We start from the raw sequence: 16,065 nt of genomic DNA on the forward strand, positions 1-16,065 counted from the left end.
TGCTGGCCTGTTGAGCAGTTCAAGCTTGGACTCGGTAACAGTGCCACAGCTAAGGAGGAGTGTTTCCCGTCACAGACGTCTAGTTGCTACTATATGCATGTGCTCTCCCGCAGAGTCCCAGGGAGCAAGGTGGGAGTTCTGGCCCTCAGCAGGCAGCGCTTGCCTGCGAGGTCACAGGACAGCATGTGTGCACACGCACACGGGTGCACACTCGTGTGGCTGTGCCTTGTCCACGTTTTGCTCCAAATTCACCTGAGGTCATGACTGCGATCTGACATTGCTTTCAGAGGCTTTGCCTGGGTCCTGCTGGGATTTGAGTGCTCTAGCCACAGACTTAAAGAAAGTTGACATATGAACTACACTTACATGCCCTTAAGCTGGAGGCCTATGTCCCTGACACGTAGGCCACGACAGTGGTTCCCCAAATAAGGCCGGAAAGGAAACCCATCCGAGTTTGCGCTTTCCCTAGGACTAGTGGAGGCGTCTTTCGCTCATGCAATAACGTAACAAAGTCGCTCCCCACCTCACCCGCCCTTCCTGCTTATAGACAAGAAAACTTTTTCTAATTTGCACAAAAATGCCATGTGAGCTACTGGCAGCCCAGGAGTCAGGAGTCACTTCCTTTTACATGTGAAAAGGCAGAACAAGGGAAATCCCACCTGTTACCTTAAGGAGAGAAAACCAGGCAACGGCTTGGGGTGAGATAGGGGAATGCCATTGGTGCATTTTTCTGCCCCCACGAGGTCAAAGAATTCTCTTATGAAACTTCTCAGGAACTGGGAGCATTCATTCAGCCATCCCTTCAGGTCTGATTTTCCCGTCAGCTCAGTAAGCTCAGTGCTAAAAGCCCATCCTGTTTTTAGGGGCCCATGAAAACGTTTATTTTCTTTTAAAATCAGAAGAAAATAAAGAGACTTCAGGTAGAAGAATATTAATATATTCATCTCTATATAAAGTATATTACATATTCAGTGGACATGAGTTTGAGCAAACTCCAGGAGACAGTGAAGGACAGGGAAGCCTGGCGACCTGCAATTTGTGGGGTCGCAAAGAGTCGGACATGACTGAGGGACTGAACAACGAGCAGCAACAGCATATTACATAGTATGTGTGCATGCACGCTCAGTCACTTAAGCAGAGTCTGACTCTTTGTGATGCCATGGACTGCAGCCCACCAGGCTCCTCTGTCCCTGGAATTTCCCAGGCAAGAATACTGGAGTGGGTTGCCATGCCCTCCTCCAGGGGATCTTCCTGACCCAGGGAGCGAACCTGCATCTCTTGCATTGCAGGCAGATTCTTGACCACTGAGCCACGGGGGAAGCCCTCATTACATATCATATGAAGTAGGTTATATACGTCATCCATATTATATCATGTAATTCTATAAAAATATAACTAAACATTTAAAAAATGGAATAAAGAGACCACAAAGCTGAAGCTCCGTAGGACTCACGATATTCCTACTGCCTCCTCGTGTTCATTCATCCAGGGGAGCAACCAGTCACTCATATACTGTCCATTAGGACAGTTAATAACATGTGTTAAGCAATTGCTTTATGCTGGATGCAGTTGGGGTGAGGACAGTAGGACACAAATAGGTTTTACACAGAAGGGTTCAGATCTACAAAATATTCCCACCACAGTGCATTGACTTCTCATGGCTAAAACAAGAAAATGGCCCCACGGATCGGGACTTAAGGAGGCAGGGACTAAAGGACTCACCTGCTGCAGCTGGCAGAGTCTGAGCCTGCACAGTCCTCATTTAGCCCTTTGCTCTTCCTCTGATCCTCCAAACTGAATGCTACCCTCCTTCAATGTTTTCCTGACTCGCCAATGATTTGGTCCCCTCACCCCATGCCTCTAAAACAAGTTTACAAGGCTACTAGGCATTGCAAAGCAAAGAACAACAGCATCTTGTTTTGATTTTTCAAAGAATGTTTCTCTTTGGAGTTAGCAAGTCTTTAGATGTGTTTGGAAGTCTTGGGGGAAGGCAGGTGATGGCAGGGTTATAAGGGCTCAAAGTGAGGAGCAGACAGGAAGTCAAAAGGAAAGATGATAAAACAACTATAACTTTTTTTCCCATAAAAGAAGCATATGTTTATTTTAACATGACTAGAAAACAGAGGCAGGCACATAAAATAATATCCACCCAGATTTTCATTTCTGGTTATGTAAATAGCCAAATTTACATACAGACTGGTTCCAAATAGGAAAAGGAGTACATCAAGGCTGTATATTGTCACTCTGCTTATTTAATTTATATGCAGAGTACTTCATGAGAAATGCTGGGCTTGAGGAAGCACAAGCTGGAATCAAGATTGCTGGGAGAAATATCAATCACCTCAGATATGCAAATGACACCACTCTTATGGCAGAAAGTGAAGAAGAACTAAAGAGCCTCTTGATGAAAGTGAAAGAGGAGAGTAAAAAAAGTTGGCTTAAAGCTCAACATTCAGAAAACTAAGATCATGGCATCCGGTCCCATCATTCATGGGAAATAGATGGGGAAACAGTGGAAACAGTGAGAGACTTTATTTTTCTGGGCTCCAAAATCACTGCAGATGGTGACTGCAGCCATGAAATTAAAAGACGCTTACTCCTTGGAAGGAAAGTTATGTCCAACCTAGATAGCATGTTCAAAAGCGGAGACATTACTTTGCCAACAAAGGTCTGTCTAGTCAAGGCTATGGTTTTTCCAGTAGTCATGTATGGATGTGAGAGTTGAACTGCGAAGAAAGCTAAGCGCCAAAGAATTGATGCTTTTGAACTGTGGTGTTGGAGAAGACTCTTGAGAGTCCCTTGGACTGCAAGGAGATCCAACCAGTCCATTCTAAAGGAGATCAGCCCTGGGTGTTCACTGGAAGGACTGATGTTGAAGCTGAAACTCCAATACTTTGGCCACCTGATGCGAAGAGCTGACTCATTTGAAAAGACCCTGATGCTGGGAAAGATTGAGGGCAGGAGGAGAAGGGGATGACAGAGGATGAGATGGTTGGATGGCATCAGTGACTCAGTGGACATGGGTTTGGTTGGACTCCGGGAGTTGATGATGGACAGGAAAGCCTGGCATGCTGCGATTCATGGGGTCGAAAAGAGTTGGACACGACTGAGCGACTGAACTGAACTGAAAATAGCCAAATGGAACTAGAAATTAAAAATACAATAATTAAAATTAAACTCTATATGTTAAATTTATATTAAAATCAATCGGTTTCACATCTGATTGGAATTGGCTGAAGAGAGAATCAGAAACTTGAGATACAGGTGTGAAGAAACAATGCAGGAAGCAGCCAAGAGGATGTCCTCGGCAGTGATGGGGAAGGGACTTCTGAAAACCCTCTCCTCCATGAAGGTAACGAGAACATTGGGAGAAATTGACAAGACAAATTCTTCAAAACTCTGTAAATAAACTCCAGGAGTGTTTGTTCAAGAAAAATGGCGGAATCTCAGTAAGAACCCTGAGCTTGGCAAAGTTTCAATGTCCCCCTGCTCAGCTTATGTTAGCCTTAAAAAGCAATAGCTTGGGCTTCCCCTGGGGGCTCAGTGGTAAAGAATTGACCTGTCAATGCAGGAGACATGGGTTTGGCCCCTGGTGCGGGAGGACCCCACTTCTGAGGAGCAACTAAGTGTGTGAGCCACCACTGCTGAAGTCTGCGCATTCCAGAGCCCATGGTCTGCAACCAGAGAGGCCACCACAACGAGAAGTCCATGCACGGCACCCAGAGAGTGGCCCCTGCCTGCTCCAATTAGAGAAAAAGCCCGGGCACCAGTGAAGACCCAGCACGGACAACAATTAAAAAACACACAAAAACAACAAACCCAGTAGCCGGCAATTGTGGGGCAAAAGAGCAGGGAGCAACTCCTGGAGGGGTGGGAACGGAATTGGAGCTCTTTCACAGTCTCATGTTCAGAACTGTCATTATTTGAAGTTTCTAGCAGTTCCCTAGAAAGCCCCATTCACAAAACATGTCTCTTTTTTGACCAGGCACAGATCTTGCCCAATGAAAATAGCCTTTTTCCTTCGATCATTTGTTGAAACAACCAGTGGCTAAATTTTGTACTCCCCTTTCCCCAAATACATATGTTGTTCCAACCCCCCCAGAACCTCAGATTGTGACTGCATTTGAAGACAGGGTCTTTAAAGAGGTAATTAAATCAAAATGAAGCCATGCGGGGGTGTCCTAATTCTCTGTGACTGGTGTCATTATGAGAAGAAATTAGTTATACGGACAAGGACAGAGGAAAGACTATTTGAAGACACAGGGAGAAGATGGCCACCTCTGTTCACAGGCTGAGCAGAGAGCAGCCAACCTTGCCAGCGCCTTCATTTTGAATGCCTCGCCTCCAGAATTATGAGACAATGAATTTCTGGTGTTTAAGCCTCCCAGTCTGTAGTGCGTTGTGATGTCAGCCCTAACAAATGAATGTGTGTATTGAATTTCAGTAGGATAGTCAAATACATTTTCATAGCACCACTTTAATAAGATTTTGTTGTTGTTCAGTCACTGAGTCACTGACTCCTTGCAACCCCATGGACTGCAGTACGAAAAGGCCTCCCTGTCCTTCACTATCTCCCAGCATTTGCTCAAACTCATGTCTATTGAATTGGTGATGCCATCCAACCATTTCATCCTCTATCATCCCCTTCTCCTCCTGCCTTCACTCTTTTCCAGCATCAAAGTTTTTTCTAATGAGTCGGTTCTTTGAATCAGGTGGCCAAAGTGTTGGAGCTTCAGCATCAGTCCTCCCAATAAATATTCAGGCTTGGTTTCCTTTCGGATGGACTGGTTTGATCTCCTTGCAGTCCAAGAGACTCTGAAGAGTCTTCTCCAACACCACAGTTCAAAAGCATCAATTCTTTGGTGTTCAGCCTTCTTTATGGTCCAACTCTCACATCTGTACATGATTATTGGAAAAACCATAGCTTTGACAATATGGACCTTTGCTTTGTCGGCAAAGTGATGTCTTTGCTTTTTAATACTCTTTCTTGGTTTGTTACAGCTTTTCTTCCAAGGAGCAAACCTCTTTTAATTTCATGGATGCAGTCACCGTTCAGAGTTATTTTGGAGCCCAAGGAAATAAAGTCTGTCACTGTTTCCATTTTTTTCCCCATCTACTTGCCATGAAGTGATGGGACCAGATGCCATGACCTTAGTTTTCTGAATGTTGAGTTTTAAGCCAGCTTTTACTGTGTGTAGACTAGATAGCTAGTGGGAAGCTGCTGTCTGGCACAGGGGGCTCAGCTCTGTGCTCTGTGATGGCCTGGAGGGTGGGATGGGGGCGGGTGGGAGGGCGGCTCAAGAAGGAGGGGATATATGTGAGCACAGAGCTGATTCACGTTGTACAGCAGAAACTGACACGACAGTGTAAAGCAAATCTCCTCCAATTTAAAAACATGACTAAGTGAGGTTTAAACAAATGCTCATGGATGCTTTTCCAAGTTTTATCCATCTTATGGTGTCCTAATTCATTGTAGAAGAGATAAAAAAAGAATATGAATGTATTTGTCTAACAGTATTAAAAAGTATTTCTAGTGTAAGCCGTGAATTTTCATTCCCTTTAGAAAGATTCCTGTCTTACATATTGACATTGGTCCCAGTCCATTCTTAGAAAAAATGTGATTTTTACTGTTGTTGAAAAAATAACCAAATAAAACCGACTAAGATGGAGCTGCCAACATTGCATCAGTGTGTGACAATGGAGCCCTTGTGATTTTCAGTGTCCCTTAACTCACTGAAGTGTGACTGACCCTGAGAACAATTTTTCATGGATTTTGTTTTAGGCTTTGGAATGAGTGTGAGCAGAGGAGGCAGAATTTTATTTCTTTAATAAGGAAGATGAAATATGAAAAGCATACAAATATTGGCAACACTGATAAAGGAAAACAGGAATGATGAATGTATATGTACCACGCAGGTGAATGTTTAGATACCGTGTATCTGTATATGTGGGCTTCCCAGATGGCTCAGTGGGGAAGGATCTGCCTGCCAAGCAAGAAACCCCAAGTGGGTTTGATCCCTGGGTCGGGCAGATCCCCTGGAGGAGGGCATGACAATCTACCTCAGTATTCTTGCCTGGGAGAAGCCATGGACAGAGGAGCCTGGCGGGTACAGTCCATGGGGTCACAAAAGAGTCAGACAGGACTAACAACAACAAATCTATACGTACATAGAAACAATAAAATAAGAGGAGACTTTCTTGAATCCAGAAAAAAAGAAGATTCAGTGCGTACGCAGTTGTGTTTGTTTTTCGTATCAGAAAGATCATTACATTATCCTGAGGTAGGTTTCTTAAGCCAGCGAAGTAATCCGTGGAAAACGAGATGCTTCTTTTGTCGAAATGAGCAAAACCTGAAAAATCTGATCTCCAAGTTGGGGGGCACAGGCTTTACTCTGGGCTGTCTTGCTGTTTGCATTTCTAATTCTTATGCCTGTATTTGTGCTGTTTGCTTTATCTGGAATGCCTTTTCTTCAGCAGCATCTTGCTTGTCTTATCAGAGCCGATTTATTATCTCCTTTTCTACCTCCTCTGGGACTGATGGGCTTCCCTCATAGCTCAGCTGGTAAAGAATCTACCTGCAATGCCGCAGACCTTGGTTTGATCCCTGGGTTGGGAAGATCCCCTGGAGAAGGGAAAAGGCTACACACTCCTGTATTCTGGCCTGGAGAATTCCATGGATTGTATAGTCCACAGGGTCGCAAAGAGTCGGACACGGCTGAGCGACTTTTTCACTTTCACTGGGACTGACCCCTCTTGAATTGGGACTAGGAACCCAGGGCTAGCAGGACAGACAGCACAGTGACATCCCATCCCAGCCTTCTCACAGCTTCTGCAACTCAGGCTAAGCTTCTGGTTTCTTTGTCATCTGGTGTCCTTGTCGGATTGTGAATGCCTCGAGGTTTCTTTATCTTTTTTTTATCTCCATACCATTTAGCAAGTGTTTCACCGTAGGAGGTTCCTCTCAGATACCTGTTGTTAAGTGAAGAGGATGGACCTAAGGAACTCTAGAGAAATGTTGATTAGAAATGTCTGACATGTATCATTAAATTAAAAGATGGCTTGTGGTCCTTAGAAAAGAAAGTGGGAGATTTCTGCTTCCTGCGTTATGTCAGATTATCTGGGAAGGACTCTCAGCTACAATGTGAACTAGATACCAGAAAATTACAAACATTTAAATTTTATCCAAAGTAAGTTCAATAAAAAGTAAGGGATGGGATTTCTGGGCTTGGTGAAGATGGAGTCAGTTCAGCCTTTCCTTCCCATTGCTTACAGCCAAGACTTCTGGACAAAATACAAAACCAGTCACCTGCAGACTCTGGAATGTTACCACTAGGGGGCCGATAAGGGTTTAAAATTCAACATTCAGAAAACTAAGATCATGGCATCCAGTCCCATCACTTCATGGCAAATAGAAGGGGAAATAATGGAAACAGTAACAGATTTTATTTTCTTGGGCTCTAATATCACAGCACATGGTGACTGCAGCCATGAAATTAAAAGATGTTTACTCTTTGGAAGAAAAACTATGACAAACCTAGACAGCATATTAAAAAACAGAGACATTACTTTGTCAACAAAGGTCCGTATAATCAAAGCTGTAGTTTTTCCAGTAGTCATGTGTGGATGTGAGAGCTGGACCATAAAGAAAGCTGAGCACGGAAGAGTTGATGCTTTTGAACTGTGGTGTTGGAGAAGACTCTTGAGAGTCACTTGGACTGCAAGAAGATCAAGCCAGTCAATCCTAAAGAAAACCAAGCCTGAATATTCATCGGAAGGACAGATGCTAAAGCTGAAGCTCCAATACTTTGGTCACCTGATGCGAAGAACTCACTCACTGGAAAAGACCCTGATGCTGGGAAAGATTGAAGGCGGGAGGAGAAGGGGATGACAGAGGATGAGATGGTTGGATGGCATCACCGACTCAATGGACATGAGTTTGAGTAAGCTCTGGGAGTTGGTGATGGACAGGGAGGCCTGGTGTGCTGCGGTTCATGGGGTCGCAAAGAGTTGGACACGACTGAGTGACTGAACCAGCAATACTTTGTAACATAATATGTGACATACATTATTTTGTACTTATTAAGTACTATATTTTAAAAAGGGCTTCCCTGATGGCTCAGACGGTAAAGCGTCTGCCTGCAATGCGGGAGACCTGGGTTCAATCAGTAATTCCATTTTTTGTTGTAGTATTAGCCTGCTTATCTTTTGTGCAAGGGCCCTTCTTGTTCTGTGTTTTCAAAACTGTTTTTTTTTTTTCCCTTGAAGAATAGTTGATTTACAATGTGTTAGTTTCAGGTATACAGCAAAGTGATTAAGTTATATGTGTATATATTCTTTCCAAAGTATTCTCCAATGTGGTTTATTACAAGATACTGAATAGGTCCCTGTGCTATAGAGTAGGTCCCTGTTGTTTATATGAACTTACTCTTTTTATGTAAAGAATTGGAAACAGTAGAAAAGAATTGTGACAATCTAATCTATATAATTATGCTTTGTACTACCATTTATGGGTTTCCCTGTAGCTCAGCTGGTGAAGAATCTGCCTGCAAAGCAAGAGACCCTGGTTCAATTCCTGGGTCAGAAAGATCTACTGGAGAAGGGATAGCATACCCACTCCAGTATTCTTGGGCTTCCCTGGTGGCTCAGATTGTAAAGAATCCGCCTGCAATGCAGGAGACCTGGGTTCAATCCCTGGGTTGGAAAGATCCCCTGGAGACGGGAACAGCTACCCACTCCAGTGTTCTGGCCTGGAGAGTTCCATGCAGTGTACAGTCCATGGGGTCCCAAAGAGCTGGATTGTCATTAAAATGTTTTTGAGCATCTGTTGGCTCAAAATGGCTATAATGATTTTCTTGAAGCTATTCTGTTCTCAGAACTAACCACTATTTTTTTCGGGTGATATTTATTAAGTGTAACCCATATGCTAAGTACTGCATTCCTAGCCTCAAGGGACCAACAATCCATCTTTTCATTCCTGTAGCAGTTCAGCCTCAGATATTCTGACTGGCACTTTCAGAAGTGAAGACCCTGGCCTAAAGACCAAGGACTCGTCAAGACCAACATCTGATTGGATCCTACTGGATCCGATTTGGAATGTCTGGTGGGGGTGGGGAGGGAGGTTTGGTACCGCTGGGGTCTAACCTCTATTCCTGTCTCCTTGGCTCCATGTTCTAGCTGGTGGAGTTAAACAGAAGTGCATGATTGTGTTTGCCACCTTTCAACTAACTTTTCATGCATTTTTTGTTTCCTTGACAGTGAGTCAGAAATTAGGTCTCTGTAGAGTAGAATGCTGCCTACTCAGCCTCCTTGACTGCTTTCTGTGCAAATAAGCCTGGGAGATGCCACCACTGAGTGTCAACTCAGAGGAGGGTGAGATGAAGTCAGAGACGGGGATGCGGTTGGAAGGCTTGTGCTCTGAATGACAGTCTCCGTTTCTCTTATTCTGCGTTATCATGTTGCTGTCACCTTCATGGCACACTTCTAAGTAGTTGCTCTGAGCTGGGGCTTTCTAAGGCCTTTACCGTGTCTATTTCACTTAATCCTCGTACCAGTGCCGTGAGCAGGTGCTGTGACGCTACTCTTGTTCTACAGGTGAAGAGACTGAGCAGTGGAGACCACTCACATCCCATCCCTGGGGAATCTGGCCTCGCCATCTCAAGAGAAACAGCTGGACACTGACATTACAAGACAGCATGGAGGCCAGCGGGATTGGAGGAGAAAGGGCCTCTCAGCATGTTCTTGGGCCAGGCAAGCCTTTTTGACTTTGTGCTTGAGAAGGCTGCTTGATTTCTGCCAAAGCTTGTCGGGTCTAAGTTATTTCCCCAAAGCCCAAAGGGGTAGGGCTGTGTGTGTGTGTTTGTGCCTTAAAAAAATCATTGCACTTAATTTCTCTACTGAGAACTTCTCTGGTGTGTGTTAGTCGCTCAGTCATGTCTGACTCTTTGCAACCCCATGGATTGCAGCCCTCCAGGCTTCTCTGTCCATGGGATTCTCCAGGCCAGAATACTGGAGTGGGTTGCCATTTCCTTCTCCAGGGAATCTTTCTGACCCAGAGATTGAACATGGGTCTCCTGCATTGCAGGCAGATTCTTTACTGTCTGAGCCAATTTCTGGTTAATCTTCCAAGACTTTAACTCACTTGGAAGTGAATAGAAACAGCTCATCTCTTTTGGTGGTGTTTCCTTCCTTCAATAAGACGGTGTTAGAGTAAGGAGTGGTGAAGGAGGCAAGGCTTGGTGGTGGTGTTGAACAGAAAGCCTGAAAGCCGGGAAACCAAGCTGAGGCCCAGCTGAGGGATTTGATAAGCCCTGAGCCAACACGGGTAAGGCCCTGCAAGATGGAGATTTAACAAAGTCCTATTTTTAGACTTACGGTGACAGATAATGACAAGAGACGTTTCGTGCAGAATAGCAATACGATGAAAGCCATCCTCAAGAGAGACCCCTGAAAAAAGCCAGAGGTATTCTCTTAGTAGATAAAAAATGCAGCACAAAGGCCTGGAGAATGTGATTCCAATGAAATAAGATGAAATAAGATGGATATGAACCACCCTCAACACTTTGGAATTCTGTAAAATAAATCTAAATTGCCAATGCTCAGAAACAGAGAATTAACTGCTGACATTTTGCCTTTTTATTTCAAATACCAGGCTATATGATGCAATGTTTTACTTGACTCTTGGTTCTCATTCTAATAAACCTGCACTGAATTAGTGCAGTAATAAAGTTTTCTGCACTAATGTTTATAGGTCTTCGTGTGGAGAAGGATGTTGGTGATTTACCAGGTCCAGTGTCAAAAAGAAGCAGAATAATCTTGCCATAATAGTGGTTTTAGTTCAGGAGGCTCTGCCAATTGCTGATCATTTAAATAACAAGTCCTGCCTTATGTTCAGGTTAAAAATACCTTCAGTAAACAGTTGTGCTTTTTCTGTTACTGAAGTAACTGGATGGCCAGTGAAGTTTATCTCTAGCTACACAAAAAGATATTGAAATGTACTTAAAAAAAAAGTGTCTAAAAAAGACATTCTACATGTGTACTCCTAATCCTGCTTTCACCAAGTTCAGTTCAGTTCAGTCGCTCAGTCGTGTCCAACTCTTTGCGACCCCATGAATCGAAGCATGCCAGGCCTCCCTGTCCATCACCAACTCCTGGAGTTTACCCAAACTCATGTCCATCGAGTTGGTGATGCCATCCAGCCTCATCCTCTGTCGTCCCCTTCTCCTCCCGCCCCCAATCTGCTTTCACCAAAGTAGCTGATAAATTCATAAATCAAGTATTGAATTAAGTAATATACATTATTTACTGAGTTTTATTGTGTGTGTCTGTGTGTGTCGCTACCTAGTAATGTGTGACTCTTTGCAACTGTATGGACTGTAGCCCGCCAGGCTCCTCTGTCCATGGGATCCTCAGGCAAGAATACTGGAGTGGGTTGCCATGCTCTCCTCCAGGGGATCTTCCCGACCCAAGAACTGAACCCATGTTTTATGTGTCTCCTGCATTGCAGGCAGGTTCTTTACCAGCTGAGCCATTGGGGAAGCCTGTTTATTGTCTGCCAGGCACCAAATGCTTTACATTCGTCAACCAATACCATCTTACAACAGCCCTCTTAGGTGGGTGGTGCCACGATATCTATTTTACATAGAAGCAAACTAAGACAAAGAGAAGTTAAATAGTTTTCTGGGTCACATAGTTTTATGGACTGAACTGTGTGCCTCTGAAATTCCTGTACTGAAGCCTGAACCCTCTTACGTGACTGTGTTTGGAAATAGGAACTTTAGGGAGGGAATTAAAGTTAAACAAAGTCATCTAATGCAAAAGAAATGGTGTCCTTTTGGGGGAAGAGACACCAGAGAGCTCTAGTCTCTTTCCACCTGTGCTCAGAAAGGAGGCCACGTGAGGACACAGCCAGAGGGTGGATGTCCCCAAGCTGAGAAAGAGGCCCCACCAGAAACTAACCCTCTTGGCTCCTCGCTTTTAAACGTCCAGCCTCCAGAATGGTGAGAAAATAAGTTTCTGTTGGTTAAGCCATTCAATCTGCAGTATTTTGTTATGGCAGCCCTAACAGACTACCAGTGGCTCATTAGTGGAACCAGAGTTCTGGTTTAAGGAGTCAGTCCCTAGAGCCTATATATTCAACTGCCGCAGTATTATATCTATTTTTTAAAAGAGGGATTATGTGTTCATTGTGATGTTTATAACTCCTCCTGCATGCAAGCATGCTCAGTGGTGTCTGATTCTCTGCACCCCATGGACTGTAGCCTCCCAGTCTCCTTGGTCCATGGAATTCTCCAGGCAAGAATACTGAAGTGAGTTGCCATTTCCTCTTCCAGTGGATCTTCCTGACCCAGTGATCGAACCTGCCTCTCTTGTGTCTCCTGAATTGGCAGGTGGGTTTTTTACCACTAGCACCACCTGGGAAGCCCTTGTAACTCCTGTAAGGGCCTTATACTTAAATTTATGAAATAAAATGGAGCATGGCTGAATCATCATGGCCAGAAGATGTTGCCATTGGGTGTTGTAACTTAGTTGCCAACAAATACCTGCTTACCGTTTATCTTTCCCACTATATCGTCCATTTTTTTCCCACCAGCTCTCCTAAGCCTGTCCATCCTTGCCTTGTCTTCCACACAAGTGTCTTATTCTCTACGAGTCTGGAGCACTGGCTACCAGCTCCAGAATGTTGCTTGGAGACATCAAGCAACCTTGATTCTTTTTTAAAGAAATCATGAGACAGCCTCAAATCAAATCACAAACTGTAGAATTCTTCCTCAACCTCTCCCACTCCGCGTGTGTCTCTCACAGTTCTGGGCTCCCGACAGTCTACACATTTATCACTGGCTCTTTCCTACAAGCACACAAAGCAGTTTAGGAATGATGACACCAGCAAGGGGCTTCCCAGGTGGCGCAGTGGTAAAGAATCCGCCTGCCCATGAAGGAGCCACAGGAGATGCAGGTTCGATCTCTGGATCAGAAAGATCCCCTGGAGGAGGAAATGGCCTCCACTCCAGTATTCTTGCCTGGAAAATCCCATGGACGGAGAAGCCCGATGGTATTGCAAAGAGTTGAACATGACTTAGTGACTGAGCACACACACACAAGTCTACTGAGGATTTGTGTGTACCAGACTCAGACCTCAAAGCAAGAGGATCAGATATCCTTCCAGCTGAAACAGAAAAACCCCTGTGACTTGGCGGGAAAGCCCCAGCATGTACCAGTGGAGAGTTAACCAATCAAAGACTGCCAAATGCACTTGAAAATCAATCAGAATGTTTCCCCACTTCCAAAAATTCTCTAATAGAACACTTGCCAATCAAAGACAGTCTTGACATTTCTACCTTTTACCCTATAAAACCCATTAATTTCTCTGGGAAAGAAACAGATGGTAGCAGACTATCAATATCCTCTATTATCTGAATAATGGAGAAGGCAATGGCACCCCACTCCAGTACTCTTGCCTAGAAAATCCCATGGATGGAGGAGCCTGGTAGGCTGCAGTCCATGGGGTCGTGAAGAGTCGGACATGACTGAGTGACTTCACTTTCACTTTTGACTTCCATGCATTGGAGAAGGAAATGGCAACCCACTCCAGTGTTCTTGCCTGGAGAATCCCAGGGATGGGGGAGCCTGGTGGGCTGCCATCTCTGGAGTTGCACAGAGTCAGACATGACTGAAGCAACTTAGCAGCAGCAGCATCTGAATAAACTACTTTTAGTTAATAGTACAGGTATTCTTTGTACTGTTGAAACCCCTGAGGTGAAATTAAAAATCATAATTCTTTTTAACTTTAAACTATCCCCACTAGTAAAATCTAAGTACAGAGTTCCAATTTATTGAATTCATCCTTTTTTCTATGTGGCCATGTTATCTGTTTAAAATTTCTTTTCCCTACATTCTTTTTTTAAATTGAAGTATAGTTGCTTTATAAAGAAAGCTGAGTGCTGAAGAATTGATGCTTTTGAACTGTGGTGTTGGAAAAGACTCTTGAGAGTCCCTTGGACTGCAAGGAGATCCAACCAGTCCATCCTGAAGGAAATCATTCCTGAATATTCATTGGAAGGACTGATGCTGAGGCTGAAGCTCTGATACTTTGGCCACCTGATTCAAAGAGCTGACTCATTTGAAAAGACTGTGATGCTGGGAAAGATTGAAGTCAGGAGGAGAAACGACAGAGGATAAGATGGTTGGATGGCATCACCGACTCAGTGGACATGAGTTTGAGTAAACTCTGGGAGTTGGTGATGGACAGGGAGGCCTGGCGTGCTGCAGTCCATGGGGTCACAAAGAGTCAGACACGACTGAGTGACTGAACTGAACTGATAGTTGCTTTACCACGTTGTGTTAGTGAAAGTCACTCAGTGGTGTCAGACTCTTTGCGACCCCATGGACTGTAGCCCGCCAGGCTCCTCTGTCCATGAGATTCTCCAGGCAAGAATACTGGAGTGGGTTGCCATTTCCTTCTCCAGGGGCTCTTCCCGAGGCAGGGATTGAACCTGGATCTCCTGCATTGGCAGGTGGGTTCTTTACTGTCTGAGCCAACTCTTTGCTGTGCAATGAAGTGAATCATCTGTAAGTATACAAATGTCCCTTCCCTCTTGCATCTCTCTCCCTCTTCCATCCTACCCCCTTCCACCCCCCACCATCCCTTTCATCCTATTCCCACTCCATCTCATGTAACACAGTGCTGAGCTCCCTGTGTTATATAGCAGCTTCCCAGTAGCTGTCTATTTTACACACATCTGTGCATTGCATGCTCAGTTGCTCAGCCACGTCCAACTCTTTGTGATCCCATGGACTATAGTTCACCAGGCTCCTCTGTCTGTGGAATTTTCCAGGCAAGGATACTGGAGTGGGTTGCCACTTCCTCCTCCAGGGGATATTCTCAATTTAGGGACTGAACCCGCGTCTCTTAGGTCTCTTACATTGGCAGATGGATTCTTTACCACTGAGCCACATGTAATTATGTATATATGTCCATCCTAATCCCACAGTTCATCCCACCCTCCCCTTCTCCCCTGTGCCCACATGTACATTCTCTATGTGTCTCTATTCCTGCCCTGCAAATAGGTCCATCAGTATCATTTTTCTAGATTCCACATATATGCGTAAATATGATACTTGCTTTTCTCTTTCTGACTTACTTCACTCTAGGTCTATCCACATCTGTATTTGTTTCTAATTGTGTTTACTTTTAGGATTTGTTTTTGTCATCCATTTCTTAAAAGAAATCTTAAACCTCTTAAATCATTCAAAAATAAGGTCAGTATAAGATGATATATTCACAAAGGTCTCATTCCTACCTCTTCTTTTATCCTATTTCCACCTACTTCCTATATGTAGTCATGTTCATTACTTTCTGCTTTACCTCCTGCTTTCTTTTGTAAAATAAGCCAACATAGACATGCAGACACTCTTATTTCTCATTTTGACCCTACGGAGGGCATGTATTTCAGGACAGGAAGCTGCATGATGATTTCCTCCTGCTAAAGTAATTTGGAATCTCTGGATGTGCTCATTTCTTATTGTCACAGAATCCATAGTCTCCATAGTGGTACAGCGTGGCAACAGTCTGGGCTGGAGGCAGACAGGCCCAGGCTGGCATCTGGGTTGCCCAGAGTCTCCTTGTGGCCTGCATGGGCTACTTAGCGTCTTTTGCTCCCCATCTGTCATAGCCGAGACAACGACCAGAGTAGAGATACGAAGGCATCTACAAGAAATTTCAGTGTGGGGACTTCCCTGGTGGTCCAGTGGCTAAGATATCCCACTCTCCATGCAGGGGGCCTGGGTTCCATCCTTGGTCAAGGAACTAGATCCCCCATGCCGCAACCAAGAGTTCACGTAGAGCAAGAAAAGATTCTTCACAGCGAAATAAAGATCCTGTGTGCCGTAGCCAAGACCCAGTGCAGCCACATAAACAAAATAAAACAATAAAAAAGAAATTTCAACACGAAAGCCTTAACACAGAGTTCTGCCAAGGACACCACTGGCAATCCTCTTAGGGCCCTTCCTCCCTTTGGTCAAATATAAAAGCTGATCTTTCTTGTAGAGTTAGCAGCACTGATCAACAGC

The 16,065-nt window shown here is 44.4% G+C and overlaps 1 protein-coding gene across 1 annotated transcript in view; it reads right to left on the reverse strand.

Moving 5' to 3' along the window:
* KCNJ6 (potassium inwardly rectifying channel subfamily J member 6) overlaps positions 1 to 16,065 on the reverse strand; it is a 93,056-nt gene that overhangs the window by 1,441 nt on the left and 75,550 nt on the right. The window lies entirely within an intron of this gene.

This window comes from Bubalus kerabau, chromosome 2 (assembly GCF_029407905.1).
Source record: "Bubalus kerabau isolate K-KA32 ecotype Philippines breed swamp buffalo chromosome 2, PCC_UOA_SB_1v2, whole genome shotgun sequence".
Lineage (NCBI taxonomy): Eukaryota > Metazoa > Chordata > Mammalia > Artiodactyla > Bovidae > Bubalus > Bubalus kerabau.